We start from the raw sequence: 25,409 nt of genomic DNA, 5'->3' as shown, positions 1-25,409 counted from the left end.
CTCCTCCTGGTCTCTGGTGTTCTGCTTTGACTCTCTGGCATGTCAAGCAGGTACTGACATACTTAGCTACATCTCTTTTGAGTCCTGACCACCAAAACCTCTATTTCACATCTTGGTACATCTTGGAAGAACCAGGATGCATGGAATATGGTGTACTGTGAGCTTCCTCTAAGATCTTCTTTCTCAGTTCCTCATCATTGGGCACGCAAATGCGACTCCCCTGATAAAGAATTCCGCTATCTGTCACTCTAAACTCTGAGTTGTCTTCTTTCTGTATCCCCTGCTTGATCTTCTGGATGTCCGGATCTTCACTTTGCTTTCTCTGTATCTCCACAAGCAGTGTAGACTCTAAGGTCAATGTAGAGAGCTGTCCTTCGATAATTTCAAGCCCAAAATCTGACAACTCCTTCTGCAGTGGCAGGGCTAGTGATGACAAAGACATCAGTGATGCACTAGATTTTCTGCTGAGTGCATCTGCCACTTTGTTAGCTTTGCCTGGGTGGTAGAGAATTTCACAGTCGTAATCTTTGACCAACTCCAGCCACCTATGCTGTCTCATGTTTAAGTCCTTCTGAGTGAAGAAGTACTTAAGACTCTGATGATCTGTGAAAATTCTACACTGGACTCCATACAAATAATGTCGCCAGAGTTTAAGTGCAAAAACCACAGCTGCCAGCTCAAGATCATGAGTAGGGTAGTTCTTCTCATAATCTTTGAGTTGTCTGGAAGCATAAGCTATGACTTTTCCTTCTTGCATGAGTACAGCTCCTAAGCCCATCTTGGAAGCATCACTGTAGATGTCAAAACTCTTGTCGCTATGTGGAACAGTCAGAATGGGAGCACTGATCAATCTCTTCTTTAGCTCTTCGAAACTCTGCTCACATTTATCTGACCATTCGAATCTCTTGTTCTTTCTGGTGAGGGTTGTTAGTGGAGAGGCTATCCTGGAAAAGTCCCCCACGAACTTCCTGTAATACCCAGCTAAACCAAGAAAGCTTCTGATCTCTCTGACGTTTTTGGGTCTACTCCAGTTGTTGATCGCTTCCACCTTGGCTGGATCCACTTGAATACCTCCTTTAGAAATAACGTGACCTAAAAACGCCACCTGATTTAACCAGAACTCGCACTTTGAGAAATTAGCATAAAGCTGCTTTTGCTGAAGGGTCTGTAGTACTATCCTCAAGTGCGTGTCATGCTCCTCTGGGGTCCTTGAATAGACCACAATGTCATCGATGAATACAATGACAAATTTGTCAAGATATTCTCTGAACACTCTGTTCATTAAGTCCATGAAGACCGCAGGTGCATTGGTCACTCCAAAAGGCATAACTACAAACTCGTAATGTCCATATCTGGTCCTGAACGCCGTTCTGGGTATATCTCTTTCTTTCACCTTCAGCTGATAGTACCCAGAGCGCAGGTCTATCTTCGAGAATACTGTTGCCCCTCTTTACTGATCAAATAAGTCATCGATCCTGGGAAGGGGGTACTTGTCCTTAACTGCTACTTTGCTCAGCGTTCTGGAATCTATGCACATTAGCACAGATCCGTCTTTCTTCTTAACGAACAACTCTGGAGCTCCCCGGGGTGAATGACTAGGGCGAATGAAGCCTTTATCAAGTAACTCCTGTAGTTGTTCTTGTAACTCCTTCAGCTCTGCTGGAGACATGCGATACGGAGCTTTTGAAATTGGACCGGTTCTAGGAATCAATTCAATCTCAAATCCACTCATTTATTGGGAGGTAGTCCAGGTAGATCTGCTGGGAATACCTCGGGATATTCATAGACCACCCGAACCCCCTCTTTCTTACCTTCTTTATGTTCTTCTGCACTTACTTGACTGGGGCTCCGGGCTCCCTACTATCTTGTCTTCTATCTTGGCTGGCTTTAACTCTATAAACTGCTCATAGTGCTTGTTGGTGATAGAACTCTTCATAGAACTCTAACTGAAAATCTGCCCAGCTCATCTTATCGACTGCTCTCTTGGTCTTTATCCTCTCCCACCGCATACAAGCATCTCCAGACAGGCAGAAAGAGGCGCACTTGACCTTCTCGACTTCTGGCCAGTCAAGAAGCTCCATAGTGCTCTCTAGTGTTTTAAACCGAGCTTGGGCATCCCAGGGCTTAGTCGTGCCTGAGAAGCTCTCTGGTTTCAGCTTTAGCCACTGTATAAGGTAAGCTTCTGGTCTCTGAGGTGCTGTGACGGCTCCCAGGGCAGCTGGTGGAGTCTCAGTTACCACTGGATCCTCTGCAGTGACAGCTGGAGGAGGGGGAGGAACTGCTTGCTAGTTTGCCATCAGATTGACAATCACTTGCTGCTGCTCTGCTACTTGACTCTGGAGTTAGGCAACAACTTCAGAGAGATTGGGCTCAGTTAATCTAAGCTCTTCGTTCTCCTGATCTTGGTTCTCGGTACGAACAGTACGAGGGCATCCTTTTTCTTAACATCTAATTATGTAAATAAAAAGACTTGCTATCTTCTCTATCCTTCCAAAACATACATATATATATGGATCAAGAAAGGAGAAACAATAACTTCTATCTTACTTAAGTACTCATAAGAAATTACTCTGTACTGCAGTTAATAATAAGGAAAGCAAAATAAAGAAAGAATTTAAATACTTTCTTACTTGGAGACGGCAAGGATGATGCTGATGAGTGTGTGATGCTGGAGAATGGGAACTGCTCTGATACCAACTTTAACAACCCACCCTTCTTACTACTACTCTCTAAGGGCGACCGTTACCTAACTCCTACTCTACTTACTAATGTCACTTATGCTATTATTAGCGACACTTAGATTTATCACGGTTCAGAGAAATTCCTACCGAAAAATTTCGGCAGAGTCTCCCCTGTACCGGTGACCAAATCTATAATACACAAGATATATACACAGCCACATGCGGCTGGATCACAATTTATTCACAACCACGCAGTAATAAATCATGTCATAATAAAAAACTAATCTAGCAACATGAACTAAACTCAATCTCCCAGAATGAAGCATAATAAGCTACAATGCACATCAAACTCAATCATAACTCATAATTTCATAACAGAAATAAGGAAAATGAACTAGACATAAACTCTAAATAAATAAGTCTTGCTAGTCCCCTCTGGACCTCTCCATAGTTCAGTCACCACACACATCCATCATCACCACCACCCTGTCGCCTCCCTTCATATCTTAGCTTTTCCTTTATCTGCAGTAGGAGGAAAGAAAACAAGATCTATAAGCGAAAACGCTTAGTAAGTACTAATCTATCTCACAAAACTCGAAATGCATAAATGAAATGCATAAGTGCTGAAACTGAAATAATAAAGCTATCTGCATGTGCTCATGGTATACAGAAAATGAACGGAATACAAATCATACTCAGTATCAAGCAGGATAACAAGAAACTAACAATGTAAACTTAGAATTAAAGAAACTAACCATTCTTATTTATTCTAAGCTTGGAACTTATTTCATTTCTTATATCATTGTGTTAGAAATTAATCTTTTAATTTCTATCTTTTACTTTCTTCTTCTTTCTTTCTTCCTTCTTACTTAACTTTTCTTTTCTTTGGTTTTCTTTTCTTGGGCCCAGGCTTAGTACCATCTCATGCGCGTTCCCTAATAGGTTGGGGTTGCGAGCCACCAATCCTAAAAGAGCAGACTTCGGTCTACCAGGGCCAAGACCTCGGAAATGGTCACCTGGATTTGTTTAACGACAAGCTCTTGGATGTCGGGTACTAGCCTCTTGCTTTACTTTACTTGTTATCTCTTTTAACTAGACTTTAGTCTTTTTCTTGACTCATACTTCTCATACTCTCTTATTAGAGTTTATTAGAGTCCTGTAAATGTATTTAACAGGTATAAGATTACAATTAACTAAGCATGCTATATACAAATACACTAGGGAAATCAGTTTGAACCCTCTAGCATGTTATAAAACCAAATCAAGGAGAGTGACTTTGAACTTACTAATCATGCCATATAAAAGGGCAAAGGAAAGTGATTTTAGGCTTTTTAAACATGCTGTAAAAAAAACAGATTTAACTACTAGGCATGCAATGGAATCAAGTTAAGCATACTGTGAAGATCAAGCTGTGAAAGTAAAACACATTCAACTACTGCTCATGCTTAAATCTATAGCAAAGAAATAGGACATGAAGTCCGATCATGCATGTTCAATAGTAAAGGGAAAAAACTAAACAATACTGCTCAAGTTTCACTAATAGAAAAATTAGCAATCTGCTCATTGGAATAAAACTCTACTGCTGTGAAAAGAAGTTTTCATGCCCGGTTGCTGGAAATAAACAAGTTTAGGGCTGCATATCAAGAGAATACCACTCCTACTTAGTAAACCAGCAAGAAGAAGAGTCTAAAGCTGATCTGAAATCTAGGGGTTGTTCTTGTTCGGATCTTAGCAAGAAATCTGCAGCTGAAATGCTAAACTAAGCCACGAAAGTATCTAACTAATTCATGCTCATTGCTTGGCAACAAAACTAAATTCCAAGGATACATATACATAATCCGGAAATGGCATCTCCACAAAGCATGGAAGAATTGAAGAATTCAACCTACCTAGCACTACACGGCACATAACATCTCATGTTCATTGTGACAGCAAGGAGAGAAAATTGAGCAACGACACTAACCATGGCAATTCCACACAATCAGGAACAAAACTTAAGAAATCTCCTCCTTCTATTTCCCCAACCCTTCTCTTACGGCAGTATCATCAAACAAAAACCCAATCCTCCCTCAAAGAGCTCACGGCAGCAATCAAAAGATCTCAAAATCCATACCACTTCAATTCCAAAAGCCAAGAAATCAAAGTAATACTCGGAACTACTCCTACTGCAGGTGAGTAGTACTTACATAGGGTTTCTTGCAACTTACAACCGGAAAGAAGGAAAGGAAGCTTCTAGGGTTCGGGTAGCTACTTTTCCCGGTGATCCCTTCGTGCTCTCAAGTTCTCCTCTGTCGAGACAACCACCCGCGGATGAAAACCAGCCGGAAGGAAGCTTCGCCGGCGCCGGAATTTGAAACCCAGCCTTTTCTTCACCGTCGCCCGAGCAGGAGCAAATCGCCGCGCCGCGCCGCGCGTGAGAGGAGAGGAGATTCGGGAGAAAAAGAAAAATAACCTAATCCCTCCTAACTTAACCTTTTATAACTAGGTCTAACTTTAAACTTTACTATGACTCATATATATATCCGCTTCATACTTATTAACAAACCACGCGTAGCCCAGTTGGTTGGCTGCGTCTGGTTAGGTCGGGTTCACCCGGAGGTCTTGGGTTCGAGTCTCACCTTCAACGGTTTTTGTCAAAACTTCTTTTCTTTTTGTAAACCTACTAAACGACCTCCAAAAATTATGTAAAAATACTCTATAAATTCCTAAAAATCTCTAGAATATTTTAAAAGCATTTCCAAATATTTTAATGGACTTTTAGAACTTGAAATAGGGAAAATTGGGTCGTTACAATCCCCCATACCTTATAAAAAGTTCGTCCTCGAACTTAGAATAGCTCCGGATACTTCTGTCTCATACTGTCCTCCCGCTCCCAAGTGATTTCCTCGTGCTTCTGGTTCTGCCAGACGACCTTCACTAGTGGTACTTCTTTGTTTCTCAGTCTCTTAACTGCTCTGTCCACTATCTGTGTAGGTCTGCTCTCGTAACTAAGATCCTCTTGGATCTGCACTGACTGAGGCTGAATCACTTGGCTCGGGTCATGGAGACACTTCTTTAGCATAGAGACGTGAAACACATTGTGTATTGCTGACATGTCTTGTGGTATGTCCAGCCTGTAAGCTACTTTTCCAATCCTCTCTATGATCAGGTAAGGTCCTACATAGCGAGGACTTAATTTGCCCTTCTTGTCAAATCTCATCACTCCCTTCATAGGAGCGACCTTGAGGAAAATCGAATCTCCTACTTGGAATTCCAATGGCCTACGGTGTGTGTCAGCATAACTCTTCTGTCTGTTCTGGGCAGTCTCAATTCTCTGTCTGATTTTCTGGATTGCTTGAGTAGTCTCATCTATCACCTCTGTCTGAATGTCCAACTCTGCTTCTATCTCTTTTCTCTCTCCTGCTTCTTGCCAGCATATGGGTGATCTGCATTTCCTGCCATATAGTGCTTCATATGGTGCCATCTTGATGGTGGCCTGATAACTATTGTTGTAAGCGAATTCAGCTAAGCACAAATACTTGCACCAACTTCCTTTGAAATCTAGCGCACAAGCTCTGAGCATGTCTTCTAAAATCTGATTCACTCGCTCTGTCTGTCCATCAGTCTGCGGATGGAAAGCTGTGCTGAACTTGAGTTTGGTGCCTAGTGCATTCTGAACGCACTCCCAAAAGTGTGAGGTGAAGCGCCCATCTCTATCAGAAATGATAGATTTAGGAACTCCATGAAGTCTGATTACCTCTTTAACATATAGCTGGGCCAACTGCTCTATGGAGTGGGACACCTTGATGGCTAGGAAATGAGCAGACTTGGTCAATCGGTCTACTATTACCCATATCGCATCATATCCATTGGCGGTCCTTGGAAGGCCTGTTATAAAGTCCATGGAAATGTCTTCCCATTTCCATTCTGGTATTGGAAGAGGCTGAAGAACTCCTCCTGGTCTCTGGTGTTCTGCTTTGACTCTCTGGCATGTCAAGCAGGTACTGACATACTTAGCTACATCTCTTTTGAGTCCTGACCACCAAAACCTCTGTTTCACATCTTGGTACATCTTGGAAGAACCAGGATGCATGGAATATGGTGTACTGTGAGCTTCCTCTAAGATCTTCTTTCTCAGTTCCTCATCATTGGGCATGCAAATGCGACTCCCCTGATAAAGAATTCCGCTATCTGTCACTCTAAACTCTGAGTTGTCTTCTTTCTGTATCCCCTGCTTGATCTTCTGGATGTCCGGATCTTCACTTTGCTTTCTCTGTATCTCCACAAGCAGTGTAGACTCTAAGGTCAATGTAGAGAGCTGTCCTTCGATAATTTCAAGCCCAAAATCTGACAACTCCTTCTGCAGTGGCAGGGCCAGTGATGATAAAGACATCAGTGATGCACTAGATTTTCTGCTGAGTGCATCTGCCACTTTGTTAGCTTTGCCTGGGTGGTAGAGAATTTCACAGTCGTAATCTTTGACCAACTCCAGCCACCTACGCTGTCTCATGTTTAAGTCCTTCTGAGTGAAGAAGTACTTAAGACTCTGATGATCTGTGAAAATTCTACACTGAACTCCATACAAATAATGTCGCCAGAGTTTAAGTGCAAAAACTACAGCTGCCAGCTCGAGATCATGAGTAGGGTAGTTCTTCTCATAGTCTTTGAGTTGTCTGGAAGCATAAGCTATGACTTTTCCTTCTTGCATGAGTACAGCTCCTAAGCCCATCTTGGAAGCATCACTGTAGATGTCGAAACTCTTGTCGCTCTATGGAACAGTCAGAATGGGAGCACTGATCAATCTCTTCTTTAGCTCTTGGAAACTCTACTCACATTTATCTGACCATTCGAATCTCTTGTTCTTTCTGGTGAGGGCTGTTAGTGGAGAGGCTATCCTGGAAAAGTCCTCCACGAACTTCCTATAGTACCCAGCTAAACCAAGGAAGCTTCTGATCTCTCTGACGTTCTTGGGTCTACTCCAGTTGTTGACCACTTCCACTTTGGCTGGATCCACTTGAATGCCTTCTTTAGAAATTATGTGACCTAAAAACGCCACCTGATTTAACCAGAACTTGCACTTGGAGAATTTAGCATAAAACTGCTTCTGCTGAAGAGTCTGCAGTACTATTCTCAAGTGCGTGTCATGCTCCTCTGGGGTCCTTGAATAGACCAGAATGTCATCGATGAATACAATGACAAATTTGTCAAGATATTCTCTAAACACTCTGTTCATTAAGTCCATGAAGACCGCAGGTGCATTGGTCACTCCAAAAGGCATAACTACAAACTCGTAATGTCCATATCTGGTCCTGAACGTCGTTCTGGGTATATCTCTTTCTTTCACCTTCAGCTGATGGTACCCAGAGCGCAGGTCTATCTTCGAGAATACTGTTGCCCCTCTTTACTGATCAAATAAGTCATCGATCCTGGGAAGGGGGTACTTGTCCTTAACTGCTACTTTGCTCAGCGTTCTGGAATCTATGCACATTAGCACGGATCCGTCTTTCTTCTTAACGAACAACTCTGGAGCTCCCCGGGGTGAATGACTAGGGCGACTGAAGCCTTTGTCAAGTAACTCCTGTAGTTGTTCTTGTAACTCCTTCAGCTCTGCTGGAGACATGCGATACGGAGCTTTTGAAATTGGACCGGTTCCAGGAACCAATTCAATCTCAAATCCACTCATTTATTGGGAGGTAGTCCAGGTAGATCTGCTGAGAATACCTCGGGATATTCATAGACCACCCGAACCCCCTCTTTCTTACCTTCTTTATGTTCTTCTACACTTACTTGACTGGGGCTCCGGGCTCCCTACTATCTTGTCTTCTATCTTGGCTGGCTTTAACTCTATAAACTCCTCATAGTGCTTGTTGGTGATAGAACTCTTCATAGAACTCTAACTGAAAATCTGCCCAGCTCATCTTATCGACTGCTCTCTTTGTCTTTATCCTCTCCCACCGCATACGAGCATCTCCAGACAGGCAGAAAGAGGCGCACTTGACCTTCTCGACTTCTGGCCAGTCAAGAAGCTCCATAGTGCTCTCTAGTGTTTTAAACCGAGCTTGGGCATCCCAGGGCTTAGTCGTGCCTGAGAAGCTCTCTGGTTTCAGCTTTAGCCACTGTATAAGGTAAGCTTCTGGTCTCTGAGGTGCTGTGACGGCTCCCAGGGCAGTTGGTGGAGTCTCAGTTACCACTGGATCCTCTGCAGTGACAGCTGGAGGAGGGGGAGGAACTGCTTGCTAGTTTGCCATCAGATTGGCAATCACTTGCTGCTGCTCTGCTACTTGTCTCTGGAGTTAGGCAACAACTTCAAAGAGATTGGGATCAGTTAATCTAAGCTCTTCGTTCTCCTGATCTTGGTTCTCGGTACGAACAGTACGGGGACATCCTTTTTCTTAACATCTAATTATGCAAATAAAAAGACTTGCTATCTTCTCTATCCTTCCTAAACATACATATATATATGGATCAAGAAAGGAGAAACAATAACTTCTATCTTACTTAAGTACTCATAAGAAATTACTCTGTACTGCAGTTAATAATAAGGAAAGCAAAATAAAGAAAGAATTTAAATACTTTCTTACTTGGAGACGGCAAGGATGATGCTGATGAGTGTGTGATGCTGGAGAATGGGAACTGCTCTGATACCAACTTTAACAACCCACCCTTCTTACTACTACTCTCTAAGGGCGACCGTTACCTAACTCCTACTCTACTTACTAATGTCACTTATGCTATTATTAGCGACACTTAGATTTATCACGGTTCAGAGAAATTCCTACCGAAAAATTTCGGCAGAGTCTCCCCTGTACCGGTGACCAAATCTATAATACACAAGATATATACACAGCCACATGCGGCTGGATCACAATTTATTCACAACCACGCAGTAATAAATCATGTCATAATCAAAAACTAATCTAGCAACATGAACTAACTCAATCTCTCAGAATGAAGCATAATAAGCTACAATGCACATCAAACTCAATCATAACTCATAATTTCATAACAGAAATAAGGAAAATGAACTAGACATAAACTCTAAATAAATAAGTCTTGCTAGTCCCCTCTGGACCTCTCCATAGTTCAGTCACCACACACATCCATCATCACCACCACCCTGTCGCCTCCCTTCATATCTTATCTTTTCCTTTATCTGCAGTAGGAGGAAAGAAAACAAGATCTATAAGCGAAAACGCTTAGTAAGTACTAATCTATCTCACAAAACTCGAAATGCATAAATGAAATGCATAAGTGCTGAGCTGAAATAATAAAGCTATCTGCATGTGCTCATGGTATACAGAAAATGAACGGAATACAAATCATACTCAGTATCAAGCAGGATAACAAGAAACTAACAATGTAAACTTAGAATTAAAGAAACTAACCATTCTTATTTATTCTAAGCTTGGAACTTATTTCATTTCTTATATCATTGTGTTAGAAATTAATCTTTTAATTTCTATCTTTTACTTTCTTCTTCTTTCTTTCTTCCTTCTTACTTAACTTTTCTTTTCTTTGGTTTTCTTTTCTTGGGCCCAGGCTTAGTACCATCTCATGCGCGTTCCCTAATAGGTTGGGGTTGCGAGCCACCAATCCTAAAAGAGCAGACTTCGGTCTACCAGGGCCAAGACCTCGGAAATGGTCACCTGGATTTGTTTAACGACAAGCTCTTGGATGTCGGGTACTAGCCTCTTGCTTTACTTTACTTGTTATCTCTTTTAACTAGACTTTAGTCTTTTTCTTGACTCATACTTCTCATACTCTCTTATTAGAGTTTATTAGAGTCCTGTAAATGTATTTAACAGGTATAAGATTACAATTAACTAAGCATGCTATATACAAATACACTAGGGAAATCAGTTTGAACCCTCTAGCATGTTATAAAACCAAATCAAGGAGAGTGACTTTGAACTTACTAATCATGCCATATAAAAGGGCAAAGGAAAGTGATTTTAGGCTTTCTAAACATGCTGTAAAAACAGATTTAACTACTAGGCATGCAATGGAATCAAGTTAAGCATACTGTGAAGATCAAGCTGTGAAAGTAAAACACATTCAACTACTGCTCATGCTTAAATCTATAGCAAAGAAATAGGACATGAAGTCCGATCATGCATGTTCAATAGCAAAGGGAAAAACTAAACAATACTACTCAAGTTTTACTAATAGAAAAATTAGCAATCTGCTCATTGGAATAAAACTCTACTGCTGTGAAAAGAAGTTTTCATGCCCGGTTGCTGGAAATAAACAAGTTTAGGGCTGCATATCAAAAGAATACCACTCCTACTTAGTAAACCAGCAAGAAGAAGAGTCTAAAGCTGATCTGAAATCTAGGGGTTGTTCTTGTTCGGATCTTAGCAAGAAATCTGCAGCTGAAATGCTAAACTAAGCCACGAAAGTATCTAACTAATTCATGCTCATTGCTTGGCAACAAAACTAAATTCCAAGGATACATATACATAATCCGGAAATGGCATCTCCACAAAGCATGGAAGAATTGAAGAATTCAACCTACCTAGCACTACACGGCACATAACATCTCATGTTCATTGTGACAGCAAGGAGAGAAAATTGAGCAACGACACTAACCATGGCAATTCCACACAATCAGGAACAAAACTTAAGAAATCTCCTCCTTCTATTTCCCCAACCCTTCTCTTACGGCAGTATCATCAAACAAAAACCCAATCCTCCCTCAAAGAGCTCACGGCAGCAATCAAAAGATCTCAAAATCCATACCACTTCAATTCCAAAAGCCAAGAAATCAAAGTAATACTCGGAACTACTCCTACTGCAGGTGAGTAGTACTTACATAGGGTTTCTTGCAACTTACAACCGGAAAGAAGGAAAGGAAGCTTCTAGGGTTCGGGTAGCTACTTTTCCCGGTGATCCCTTCGTGCTCTCAAGTTCTCCTCTGTCGAGACAACCACCCGCGGATGAAAACCAGCCGGAAGGAAGCTTCGCCGGCGCCGGAATTTGAAACCCAGCCTTTTCTTCGCCGTCGCCCGAGCAGGAGCAAATCGCCGCGCCGCGCCGCGCGTGAGAGGAGAGGAGATTCGGGAGATAAAGAAAAATAACCTAATCCCTCCTAACTTAACCTTTTATAACTAGGTCTAACTTTAAACTTTACTATGACTCATATATATATCCGCTTCATACTTATTAACAAACCACGCGTAGCCCAGTTGGTTGGCTGCGTTTGGTTAGGTCGGGTTCAGCCGGAGGTCTTGGGTTCGAGTCTCACCTTCAATGGTTTTTGTCAAAACTTCTTTTCTTTTTGTAAACCTACTAAACGACCTCCAAAAATTATGTAAAAATACTCTATAAATTCCTAAAAATCTCTAGAATATTTTAAAAGCATTTCCAAATATTTTTATGGACTTTTAGAACTTGAAATAGGGAAAATTGGGTCGTTACATCGTGTACGATCTTAAACTTGCTTAATGGTTCGCATTTGGTCTTCGAAACAGTCTAAGTCCTACATTTCCCTTTTTTATGATCATGCATGATGGTTGTGGATTGTTTTGTTTGGCTTCTTGGGTGGACTGTTTGATCACAAGGAATTCAGTTAGTTTTGTAACAATTTTTTTGCTGGTTGTGGATCGAGCAGTTGAGTTAAGAAGCAGAGCTCGTGTTCCCTGGAGCTAATTAACAAGACAGATCAGTACCTTGCCTTTAAGGTATTTCATTTCTCCTTTTTATTGCATTATTACTTACATCTGTGTCATTTATTGATTTAAGTTACTGGTTTGATCAAATCTGGATTTCTTATATAGTGTTTGGGTTTTGTAATCTAACTAATCAAGCTACCTGTCATTGCTTGAAGACAATCAGGCACAAAAGATGTTTGGCAACAGATGGACAGAGATTGCAAAGGTTGTATCAGGAAGGTATTTCAACCAAACTTCTTTATTTATTATTTACTAATAAGCCATCCGCTGTGATGGGTGGACAGGTTGTATAAATATGATTTGTATTTGCTTTACAACATACCAGATAACGCTGTAAAGAACCGCTTCTCCACCCTCTGCAAGAAAAGGGAAAAATTTGAGGCTTCATCCAAGGAGAATAGTGTTCCATCTTTGGACCCAAGCAATAAGAGGGTTCTTGTTGAAGAACCATCTATAGCAATACTAATAGGGGAACCATAGACATCAAATAAGCAGATGGGGTAGATGAATTCACTGTGAACTAAACCACCAAGAAAAAGTTTAATTATTTATTTTTCTTATTAGTATTTCATTTGCAAGATAGGTATCACATCTCTCCTCTCAAAGAGACAATTGAAGCACATAGGAGATCTCTTGGGGAACATGGTCCAGCTCAACATCTGCAAAGGCCACCTCTATTAGAAGTTCAAAACTTTGACACAGTTAATCAGTCATCAGGTAATATGAGAGGCTATACATATGATGGTAAACCACTATCAATTTGGTTTATCTTCTTTTTGTGAAAAGATTTGTTGATGCCTTCTGCTTCCCCCTAAGCCCTCGCCTTTTCCTAATGACTAAGCAGCTTCCAATAAGGTTAGTCAAGCAACTTTCCTTGGGAGAGATGACCCAAAACTAACTGCCTTGTTGCAACAAGCTGAATTGCTGACTACCCTTTCCAAGAAGGTTAATGCAGAAAATACCAACCAAAGTCTTGATGAGGCTTGGAAGGTGCTAATTTTGTCAGCGCAAATGATTTATATTCAATTTGCTTGAAATGTTAACCTAACTTCTATTTCATTGGTGTTGTGAATCTTTGGAAACTTTGAACCATTAGGAGCTTCAAGAGTACTTGATTCAAACTGAAGACAGTGGGCTACTAAGAAAAAGAATTGCTAATTTTGTAATCAGGTAACTAATCAAGCTACCTGTCATTGCTTGAAGCTTCAAGAGTATTTTTCTCTTGTAAATATTCAATGTTTTCATGACCTCACATTGATGGTTCTAATTGGAGTGGATCATAGTTCCTGTAATTTGATTCAACATATGCTAGTTCCATGTCTCGTTTATGCATGAGTGACTGGTTTCACTCATTTGGTTTATGTTAGCTACATCTATCTTGTTTGGTTCAGTCTTGATCAGTTCCTAATCGTTTCTTCCATAAGTAATCTCATGAATTTATGCATACCAGTGCATTTCAACTCTATGTTAGGGTTTTGATTTACTGGAACCACATTTCAACTCTAAATTAAACTTACCTTTTTCAACTCTAAATTAAACTTACCTTGGTCGGTGATGGTGCAAAAAAGAGGATCATTATCATTATCATGCCTAGTAATTTCAATTAAAGTCCATGCTTCTTTTATCTTAGGCGTATGAGGTAATCAGTGAAATTATATGGAAGTGGTTTTTTTCAATTAAAGTACTAGAACTATAGACTTGTCCTCTGCTCATTTTACTTTCTTAATTTGAGAGCAAATCAGGAGAACCCTATTTAAATTTAAATAGATATCTCATTTCATCATCGAGTGGATAGATGCATAAATCTTTATGATATTTTGCAGGTAAAGATTACTTGCATGTTTCTCAGTTTGGTGGAGAATAAGGTAAACCTTTCCATTAAAGGATCCAGAAGATTATTTTTTACTTACTGGGTACTCCTCAATTTTCATCAGTACAACATGAATGTATTCCACAAGCTATTCTGGGAATGGATGTTATTTGTCAAGCAAAGTCTGGAATGGGTAAAATGGCGGTTTTTGTACTTTCTACTCTTCAGTAAATTGAGCCAACAGCAAGACAAGTTGCTGCACTTGTGATGTGTCATACAAGAGAATTGGCCTTCCAGGTTTGACTTTATTTTTAAAGAATGATTTATGTTGATTTTGGTGGTTCTAGAATTTTGATTCATATTTATATTTGTGCAGATTTGCCATGAGTTTAAGCGATTCAGCACGTACTTACCAGACATCAAGATTGCTTATTGTATACTGTACTTGTTGTCCAGTAACTTATCTTTGAACTATTAATATTATATCGTGATATAGGTTTTACATCAGAAACCAAAGAAGACACTGAAGGAGATAACCAAAGATTTATGCCCAGTTGAGATCACTTATAAATATTCAAAGTTTCAGTCATTTAGATTGTCAGTAACGAACTGTTTTTTTGGTTTGATTTGGTTTTCAGGTTCTTAGCATACAACAATTATACAGAATCAGTACTATGTACTGGGATGACAAGTATGGCACGCAGAGTGTTACATCAGAGGTCTGATTTCGCTTTTATATATATATATATATATATATATATATATATATATATATATATATATATATATATATATATATATATATATATATATATATCACATGCATAATTTTCATATTCACAATGGAATAGCTAAGTGTGGTACCAACTAAGTTTGTGTGGGGACAAAATAGAGAGCAATTAAGGCACCAAGACGGGGCCAGTCTAGTGACGCAATAATGGTGCGTTTCTAGCATCTAGTAATATTCTTGTTGACATAACCAACTGATGGAATTCAATTGGGAATAAATATATTGGCCTATACCAAGTCTTCCATCTCATAGCTTGCCTTTGGGGCAAATGGTATCAACCTTATTTTGCAATGATTCTGTTGCGCTTTTAGGACTTTCCAAGTAATGACGTAGAGTTTTTTTTTTTTCCTTTTCAATTTTATAGATCATTTCAAGTATGAGACTTGTGATGGCCGAGGGCTCAAATAATTCTTCCAATAATTCTTTCTTGTTAGATGATGATTCCAGGTAGGCCTTAAACTTTTTCTTCCTCTGTTCTACATATTAGTTACTATAAATTAGATTTACATTCTCCTTTGATGCAGCATTCCATTTTTGGTCAATGATATCTCAAAGTCAATGACAAGAAATAGATATAGCAGATATTGATCCACCGCCTTTCCTTTGTCAGAGTTCGGGCTTTGCATTTTTGGCACAATGAAAGTAGCAAATGTTACCCTCCTGTTTATCCACTGCAAATCCCCCTGTACCTGTGCATAAATTTCTACCTTCCATCCTGTCCATATCATCAAGTAAACAGGGTAGTATTATAGCAGATATAATATCATTCTTTTATGATATGATCTACACATGCACATTATAAACAATATACAATAAGCAATGATGATATATGGTGAATTTACCTCTTTACTTATTTCTTGTTTTACTTGATGTATTATTGAGCATCCTCATCCATATATTATAGGCCTTGGAAATTATATACAGTAATATATTGACCATAATATTAGTAATTTGATTATCAAGTTGATCTCATAGTTCTGTTTGTTCTAAAGGAAATTTATTCTTTGTCACTTTTTATATGTACAAGAGTTTTGGATTGTTTAGGAGAGAATTACAAGTCAAAAAAGCTCAAGTTCTTTAGTGGATATATACAGTTGTTTGTTTCACCTTTCTTGATCTCAATGCACACCAATCTCTTAGTTTAGGGAGGTAGTACATTTTGTTGAGTTGTTGTTACAAATTAATCCCTTATATTTATGTGATAATTGATAAATGTTTCCTTTTTTAAGCATTTTAGTTAGTCATCTTGTTACCTGGTACCCTTACTGCTTTTTCAACTATGATTTTTTGTCTTGGTTTACTAATATATTATTTATGTGTTTTTACAGTTTACAAATCTCAAGTACTCTAGAGTTGAAATTGATGAAGTGCGGATCGAGTGGGCTGAATGCATGCTAGATTACATTTGAAATGCGGTTCTACCTTGATGTGTTGTTAAAAGAATGTTCTACCTTGATTTTGATATCTATTAGCTAGCTTTTGATGTAAAAAGAATGTTTGGGTATTTTATGGATACTGTTGTAAGAAGATTATTTATATAATTTCTGAATATTTGTGTATTTTATGGATATTGTTGAATGAAGAATATTTGTACAATTTGTGAATATTTGTGTATTTTTTTTTGTTATTGTCGGTTTTAAAATCAAATCTGTGCTGTTAAAAAAAATACATATTACATCGGTTTTCCACCGATGTAAAACCGGTGTTATAAAGTAATATTACATCGGTCATTTACCGCTGCCAAAACTGGTGTTATTAACATACAATATTACATCGGTTTTACACCGTGTATGAAACGGTGTCGTTAAGTGATACTACACCGATTAATAACCGATTCGAAAATCGGTGTCGTTAAGTGATACTACACCGGTTTTAACCCGATGTCTAAAATGGCAGACTTTTAACATCGGCTTCATAGACATCGGTCGAAAATCAAATAGACACCGGTGGAAAACCGATGTCTATGAGCGATTTTGTTGTAGTGATAGTAATAACATTCTTTCCTTATGCCATGCTTTGCTGGAAACAATTCAGAATCTGTAGATTTATTGAGTGCATGCTTAGTATATCATGTGTTAACTTTTGATAGCAGCAGAAACTATCTCTTTCTTATGCTTTTCTTTGCTGGAAGTAATTTTGTATAGTTTTAGTCTTTCATTTTTAGTACATATAATCAGTATTCCTATTAGACCCTTCTTTTGTGCTAAGTAGTGGGCACGAATAGCCTTAGATCCAGGAACATGGTGTTAGTTTTCTTGCTATTAATAAACATGATCAGTCTTGTTTAGTAGCATTGGAAATTTAGTTTCTTGCTATTAGAATATCATGTGCAGAATTTTAGTGTAGTTGGATCTCTTTGTATGCAGAATTTTTTCATTGTAGCTTAGTTCATCTTTGCTAATTCCATGCACATGATTAGTTTTAAGTTTAGTATCTTAGCCTTGGATTTCCATGTTTCTGAACATGAATAACCTTTGTTATTTAGGCATGCAGTTAGTATTTTCCTTGCTACTTAAAAAGGCAAGAACAACCTTTAATTAGTTAGAATGGTTTAGCATTTTCCTTGCAACTCAAAGGGCAAGAACAACCCTTATTTAGTTAGAAGGGCAGCCTTTATTTAAAGTATGCAGTATTAAAATAGCATGAGCCGTATTAGTTTTAATTCTGTTTCATTCACAGATTTTTAATGATTCACGTGTGTAGATTTTCGTTATTCACATGTGCAGATTTTTAGTATTCATATGAACAGATTTTAGCATATAGTAGCATGCTGATTTTTGTTTCCCTTTGCTTTAAGATATGCATGAACAGATTTTAACATATACATGTATGCACATAGCATTTAGTTTGGACTTTCCTTGCTATAATGAGCAGCTATAAGTAAGAAAAAGACCAAGGTCTAGTTAAAAAGAGATAACAAGTAAATTAAAGTAAGAGGCTAGTACCCGACTTCCGAGGTTGTCGTTAAACAAATCCAGGTGACCGTTTCCAAGGTCTCTGCCCTGGTAAGACCGAGGTCTTTACCCTGTGGGACTACAGCAGTCTCTATTAGGGAGCGCGCATAAGATAAGATGGTACTAAGTCTGGGCCCAAAGAAAAAGAAGAAGAAAGAAAAAAAAGAAGAAAGAAAAAGTAAAAGTAAAAGAAATTAAAAGATTAATTTCAAGTATAAAGCTATAAGTAAATGAAACAAGTATCACCTATGTTTAGAATCAACAGAAGTTTAGTTCCTTTAATTCTAAACATACAGCATGAGTTTCATTACTTTTCTTATCAGTTTAGTGAGCATGTTTAGTTTTATTTCCAGTATTCAGCTTTATTCTGGTATATCATGAGTATGCAGTTTATTTGAGTACTTTGTTATTAGATGAGTACATGTAGCTTTTCTTTTAGCATTTCAGCTTCAGTATCGTTTGCATTTTTATGCACTTCGAGTTTTTGTGAGATAGTATAGTACTTACTAAGCGTTTCGCTTATAGATCTATTTTTCCTCCTACTGCAGATAAAGGAAAAGCTAAAATATTAAAGGAAGGCGACAAGGTGGTGGTGATGAAGGTGTGTGATGACTGGACTATGGATAGATCCAGAATGAGCTGGCAAATTGCCAAGACTTTTCTATTTAGTTCTTTTAGTTCTCTTTTAATGTTATTATGCAATTGGTATTGTAGTTGAGTTTATTCCGCACTTGTAATTAGTTTTCTTTTATTATTCGTGGAGTGATATAGTTGTTTACTATTGCTAGAGTAGTTTCTTTCTTCTTATTGTGGTTTTTATTACTGCGTGGTTGTGAAGAATATGTTCCAGCCGCCTGTGGCTGTGTATACATTGTTTGTATTATTGATTTGGTCACCGGTACAGAGGAGACTTTGCCGAAATTTTTCAGTAGGAATTCCTCTGGGCCGTGATAAATCTAAGTGTTGCTAATATTAGAATAAGTGACACTAGTGAGTAGTAAGTAGAGTAGTAGTTAGGTAACGGTCGCCCTTAGAGAGTAGTAGTAAGAAGGGTGGTCACTACAGTTGGTATCAGAGCAGTGTTCCATTCTCCAGCATCACACACACATCAGCATCAGCCCTGCCGTCTTCAAGTAAGAAAGTATTTAAATTCTTTCTTTATTTTGCTTTTCTTATTATTAACTGCAGTATAGAGTATTTGCTTTTGAGTGCTTAAGTAAGATAGAAGATTTTGTTTCTCTTTTCTTTATTCATATATATGTATGATTAGAAGGGTTAGAGAAGCTATCAAGCCTTTTCCTCTACATAATTAGATGTCAAGAAGAGGACGTCCTCGTACCGTTCATACTGAGGACCGAGTTCAGGAGAACGAAGAGCGCAGAACCCCTGGGCCTATTCTCTCTGAAGTTGTTGCTCAACTTCAGAGACAAGTAGCAGAGCAGCAGCAACTGATTGCTAATCTAATGGCCAATCAGAAGCCAGCTTCTCCCACTCCCCCAACCATTAATGTGGAGTCCCCAGTGGTGACTGAAGTCCTATCAGTTGCCCTGGAAGTCACCACAACACCTAGAAGACAAGAAGCTTACCTCATACAGTGGCTGAAATTGAAACCAGAGAGCTTCTAAGGCACGACTGAGCCCTGGGATGCCCAGGCTTGGTTCAAGACACTTGAGAGCACAATGGAGCTTCTTGACTGACCAGAAGTCGAGAAGGGTAAGTGTGCCTCTTTCTACCTATCTGGAGGTGCTTGTATGTGGTGGGAGCGACTTAAGAGTAAGAGAGTTGTCAACCAGATGAGCTGTGTTGACTTCGAGATAGAGTTTTACGAAGAAGTCTTCCGTCAACGGATCACCAATAAACAGTATGAGGAGCTTATGGAATTCAGACAAGGTGACCTATCAGTAGAAGAAGCGGTTAAAAGATTTAACAGGCTAGCTCACATTTGCCTAGAGTTAGTAAGTACAGTGAAAGAACGAGTCAGACTGATGCTCCTAATGCTGAGACCAGAAATAACACCTAATGTGAGTAGTGAAACTCACCGACCATAGATTGGTGAAGAGCTGGTCAGCAGGGCATTAGTGAGCACTATCTGAACAGCAACAAGGCACAACAAACGCAACACAAGCCAGTCAAGATAGAAGACAAGATAGTGGGGAAACAGAGAACTCAGTCAAGTAATCAGAACTAGAAGGACAAAGATAACAAGAAAGACCCAAGCAGGAAGATGTTCGGGTAGTCTGTGAGTATCCAAAGGTATTTCCAGAAGGGTTACCAGGACTACCTCCCAACAGAGAAGTGGAGTTTGAGATTGAATTGTTTCCTGGTACCAGTCCAATTTCAAAAGCTCCGTATCGTATGTCTCCAGCAGAGCTGAAAGAGTTACAAGAACAACTTCAGGAGTTACTTGACAAAGGCTTCATTCGCCCTAGTCACTCATCTTGGGGAACTCCTGTGTTGTTTGTCAAGAAGAAAGATGGATCTATGCGAATGCGCATAGATTATAGAGCTCTGAATCAAGTGACAATCAAGAACAAGTACCCTCTTCCCAGGATCGACGACTTATTTGATCAGTTAAGAGGGGCAACAGTGTTCTCAAAGATAGACCTGCGCTCTGGGTACCATCAGCTGAAAGTGAAAGAAAGGGATATACCTAGAACGGCTTTCAGGACCAGATACGGACACTACGAGTTTGTAGTCATGCCTTTTGGTGTGACTAAAGCACCAGCGGTCTTCATGGACTTGATGAACAGGGTGTTCAGAGAATACCTTGACAAATTTATCATTGTGTTCATCGACGACATTCTAGTCTATTCCAGAACCTCAGAGGAGCATGATACGCACTTGAGAATAGTCCTGCAGATCCTACAGCAGAAACAGCTTTATGCTAAATTCTCAAAGTGTTGGATCGAGAAGCGCTAGAGGGGGGGGGGGTGAATAGCGCTCGTGGCTATTTCGCAATTCGTATTCGTACGAGTAAAAGCAGCGGAATAAATAACAAGTAAAAGAAGCAACTCAAAAGACACAGAAATTTACTTCGTTCGGAGCCTTGATCGACTCCTACTCGAAGGCCCGCGATCCTTGATCGCTTTCCGTGGGCAACAACTATAATCTCGAATGAATTATAGATAAAGTACAGCAGAGATTACAATTGCATAAAAAGAAACAATACCAACAACACTGAATTGAGATTCAAAGCTTCGGGTTGTCGGCGTCTTGTCGTAGCACCTTGACAGCAGATCTCGAGCAGCACACAGCAGAAGGCAGATAATTAAGAGTTGTTTTTTGAAGCCTTTCTGAGACTGCTTATAAAGGATATTCCGGGCGCCTGCATCCATTCCGGGCGCCTGGAGTGTGACGTGGCCAGCCACCCGCGATGCTCCACGTGGTCGAGACTCGTTCAGGATAAAAATGTGCTCCCGGGCGCCCGGGTCCATTCCGGGCGCCCGGACCTCCGGGCGCCCGGATCCGTTCCGGGCGCCCGGACCTCTTTTTCCAGCAACTCCTTCCCCTGTAAGAAAAAGTTAGTCCGAGCAAATATGTATCCTGCAAAACAGAGTCAGCACATCAAGTATAATAGCATAAATAAGTGACAGTCTTTGGACTGTCCGAGTCTGACTTCGGACTTCCAACCGGAACTCCTAGGTCGACTCGACGCCTACTGTTCCCTCTGCGGGGAACGCGTCCTCACCTACTCCTCTCAGGAGATTTACCTGATGCCAGTACGATCCTCCAGATCGACTGGACTTTTGCTCAGCACTCGATGCTTCCGGACTTTCTGCTGGACATCCGCTTCCCGGCTAGTCCAGACTTTCACCTGGTTCGCGACACCAGGATTTTCACCTAGGGTTACCACCCCCTAGGACTTTTGCCTGAATCCATCGACCTGCCAAGACTTTCCGCATAGGGTTACCACCCCCTATGACCTAGGGTTACCGCTCCCTAGGGTTTTCACCTTGCCTAACCGCAGTTAGGACTTTTCTGAAATACTCATTCAACATGTTAGATAAACGAGAATCTTAACTGTGAATCCCTTTGCCATTATCAAAACTTAGGTTCGATCGTCGGATGCTTCCTGCACCAACAATCTCCCCCTTTTTGATTATGGCAACACAAATTCAAAGTTAAGTAAACAAACGAATAGATAGACATTTAAACACAGGCAAAATTTGCTAAGTATAGGTGAACAATATAACTAAAGTAAAATTTTGCCCTATATGCTCCCCCTTAACTTTTGCTCCCCCTTAACTTTTGCTCCCCCTTAATTTTTAACTTGAATTTTATGTTTGCGTTTTTGCTACTCTCCCCCTTTGCCATAACTCAAAAATGGGAAATAATAGAGGAACTTAAAAAGTAATTTTATTAAGGTTAGCAATGTTTTGGGAGTTAAGGTCAATTAGAATAATAGTTTAAGTTTTTCGGACAAGATTATTCAATTACGTTCAGTTGGTCCTTAAGTCCAAGCATAAGTCATGTTTATATATCAGGTATCAGAGCCATAGAGAACAAAACATTCTTAAAAAAATGAGTATCTTTTGCCAACTGTCTAACCTTTAGTTACTTGCTGATTGTCTATAGGACAATAGCTTTTACTAGGATAGTCAAGTTAAGTTATTTAGGTCCAGATAGACTTGACTAGAGCTGGAGAACTTTAACTTGATTAATGTTTATTGCATATTTAACGCCCAGACTCATATTGATGCACAGATATAAGCATTCTTGAGTCCAGACTATACCCTATGCATCTCACACCATTCTATGTTCTTCAATCACAATCAAGGTAAACCTAGGTGTTTGTGAGATGCTCTGGTTTAATTCTAGAGGAACATGATATCTAGGGGAAAACCCTAGGCTAATTCCAGCTTTTGAAAATCTAACAAAATTGGAGTTTTTGAAAACTGTTTTCCTAGGATTTTAAAATGTTATTAAAAACTGATCTATTGGATTGTATAGTCAATCAAGTCGGAAGTAAAACAGTCTATTAGATTAAACAGTCGACATAGATTAAGGAGTCATAATAGAGCTGCTACATGGGATACTAGAGTCACAGTAGATCTACTGTCGGAGCTACTGAGAAGATGAGGGAGGTGGTCCGGAACCCAGCGACCGGAGAAGTGTCAGTAGCTCAGTGTGACGAGCCCGATCGTCCTCTCGTAGATCTCGGCGTAGGTCGGAGAGCTCCTGCCGTACGTCTCGTCGTAAGTCGGAGACATCCTGTCGGACCTCTCGTCGAAGATCGGAGACCTCTCGCCGCATGGACTGATGAAACTCGGAGCTCTCGTGCTGGAGACTCGACATCGCCCTCTCTAGTCCGGAAACTCGATCAGCTAGAGTCCGGGGAGCTGGGTGTGGTGCTCGAGGTGGTGGTGGGGCATGAGCAGCCTCCTCAGGAAATAGTGCTAACATGAATTCATCTTGCTCTGCTGCCCCCGCCTGCTGGTGCTGTGCCCCTCTACGCCAGGACATGGTACCCTCATCATCTATATGGATATTTGCTAGGGAAAAGTTCCTAGCTCCTATGATGTCAAACTCGGTCATGTGGCGGATGCCACCTCTGGTGACATCAATGTCCAATGAGGACATGTAAGCTGTCAGAATGTGACAGTAAAGCATATGTACTCGTCTGCTGGTCACGTATCCAGCTGCGTAAATGATAGTGGAAAAGATGTGTAGGCTGATGTCTATGTCTAACCTATGACACAGGGCATAGAGAAGAAAAGAGTGAAACGGACGCATCACTGCAATGTCGTGAGTGGTCAGCGGTAGAATACAAAGCACTAGAACCCTATAAAGGGCGTAGTCCTGAATTCTAAGGTTAAGTGACCTAAACTGGGTCGCAGTGGGATCACGCTGGTCCTCAAAAAAATACGAATAGATCGTATCGAGGGTAATATATGAGTAGGGATCTCCAAAAGGTAGCTCCCTAGGAGGATAGCATAAAAAGGTGCAGGATGACTCTCGTAACCCTAGAAACTCACGAATGGTAGTGGGAGATAATGTGATGTCTGTGCCAGCTGCCCTAGTGGTATAGGAGTAGTCGTCTACTTGCACGAGGTTGTTGTAAAATTCGGCACATAAACTTATGTTCACTGGGCTGGTGCACTCAACAAGGTTTCGTAACCTATAGTGGTTTATGGCCTCGGAGACTGGAATACAAAAGCGTAGAAAGAAAGATCTATCTATGCAATTGGTTCTAATGGCCATGTAACTTGTTGAAATAAACTTAATCCTAAGTTCTTCTGTGGGAAACCTAGGGTCAATGCTAGGTGTAGAGGGCCCAGCACCAGATTTAGTACGCTTCCTAAATTTGAAACTAATATTACACTAAGAAAAAGAATATAAAAATGAAATTTAGGAGGGGATAGAAATTTTACCGAGGGGCCATTGTAAGAATAATTTAGAACTGACGACCTCGGTTGAGTCACGACTTCGTATCAACCACGGAAAAAATTTAATTTTGAAAGTCTTCGCAGGGAAGCTAAGAATAAGCTTAAGGAAGACTTGGTGCAAGGGTAGGGGGCGCCTGCTGCCCCCTATATATAAGGGACTTCGGGCGCCCGGACTCGTTCCGGGCGCCCGGGGTCGTGTGAGGCGGGGCGCCCGGGATCGCTGCAGGCGCCCGGGGTCTTAATACCGGGGGCGCCTGCCCCCGGTTTTTGACTGTGGTTTTTATTTAAACTTTTAATTTTTAATTTAATCTTAATGCAAGTATGATTAATTCAAATTTTGAAGTTGAGTTTGAATTTTTTTTTTTTTTTTTTTTAAATAATTTTGAAATGATTTTTAAAACTTTTTTTTTAAGTAATTTTGAAATGATTTTTTTAAAACTTTTTAAAATAGTTTTGAAATGATTTTTAAAACTTTTTTTTAAGTAACTTTGAAATGATTTTTAAAACTTTTTAAAGTATTTTTGAAATGATTTTTAAAACTTTTTTTAAATAGTTTTGAAATGATTTTTAAAACTTTTTTTTTTAAGTAATTTTGAAATGATTTTTAAAACTTTTTTAAATAGTTTTGAAATGATTTTTAAAACTTTTTAAAGTATTTTTGAAATGATTTTTAAAACTTTTTTAAATAGTTTTGAAATGATTTTTAAAACTTTTTTAAGTATTTTTGAAATGATTTTTAAAACTTTTTTAAATAGTTTTGAAATGATTTTTAAAATTTTTTTTAAGTAATTTTGAAATGATTTTTAAAACTTTTTTTAAGTAATTTTGAAATGATTTTTTTTAAGTAATTTTGAAATGATTTTTAAAACTTTTTTTAAGTATTTTTGAAATGATTTTTTAAAACTTTTTTAAATAGTTTTGAAATGATTTTTAAAACTTTTTTTTAAGTAACTTTGAAAAGATTTTGAAATTTTTTTTTAAATAATTTTGAAATGATTTTGAAAACTTTTTGAAATTGATTTTTAAAACTTTTTTTAAGTAATTTTGAAATGATTTTTTAAAACTTTTCTTAAGTAATTTTGAAATGATTTTTAAAATTTTTTTTAAATAATTTTGAAATGATTTTTAAAATTTTTTT

At 39.3% G+C, this 25,409-nt stretch overlaps 2 long non-coding RNA genes across 2 annotated transcripts; both read left to right on the top strand.

Moving 5' to 3' along the window:
- Positions 1-12,914: 12,914 nt before the first annotated feature.
- LOC122028083 lies at positions 12,915-13,464 on the top strand. Its single transcript, XR_006124636.1, has 2 exons — positions 12,915-13,048; positions 13,176-13,464. It is a non-coding gene; the product is annotated as an uncharacterized LOC122028083 (long non-coding RNA).
- Positions 13,465-14,798: 1,334 nt separating this feature from the next.
- LOC122026281 lies at positions 14,799-15,494 on the top strand. Its single transcript, XR_006124094.1, has 3 exons — positions 14,799-14,860; positions 15,296-15,378; positions 15,456-15,494. It is a non-coding gene; the product is annotated as an uncharacterized LOC122026281 (long non-coding RNA).
- Positions 15,495-25,409: the final 9,915 nt, after the last annotated feature.

Source organism: Zingiber officinale, chromosome 10A, assembly GCF_018446385.1.
Source record: "Zingiber officinale cultivar Zhangliang chromosome 10A, Zo_v1.1, whole genome shotgun sequence".
Classification (NCBI taxonomy): domain Eukaryota; kingdom Viridiplantae; phylum Streptophyta; class Magnoliopsida; order Zingiberales; family Zingiberaceae; genus Zingiber; species Zingiber officinale.
Note: the sequence above shows the minus strand (reverse complement) of the source record. Positions and strands in the feature narration are given on the sequence as shown.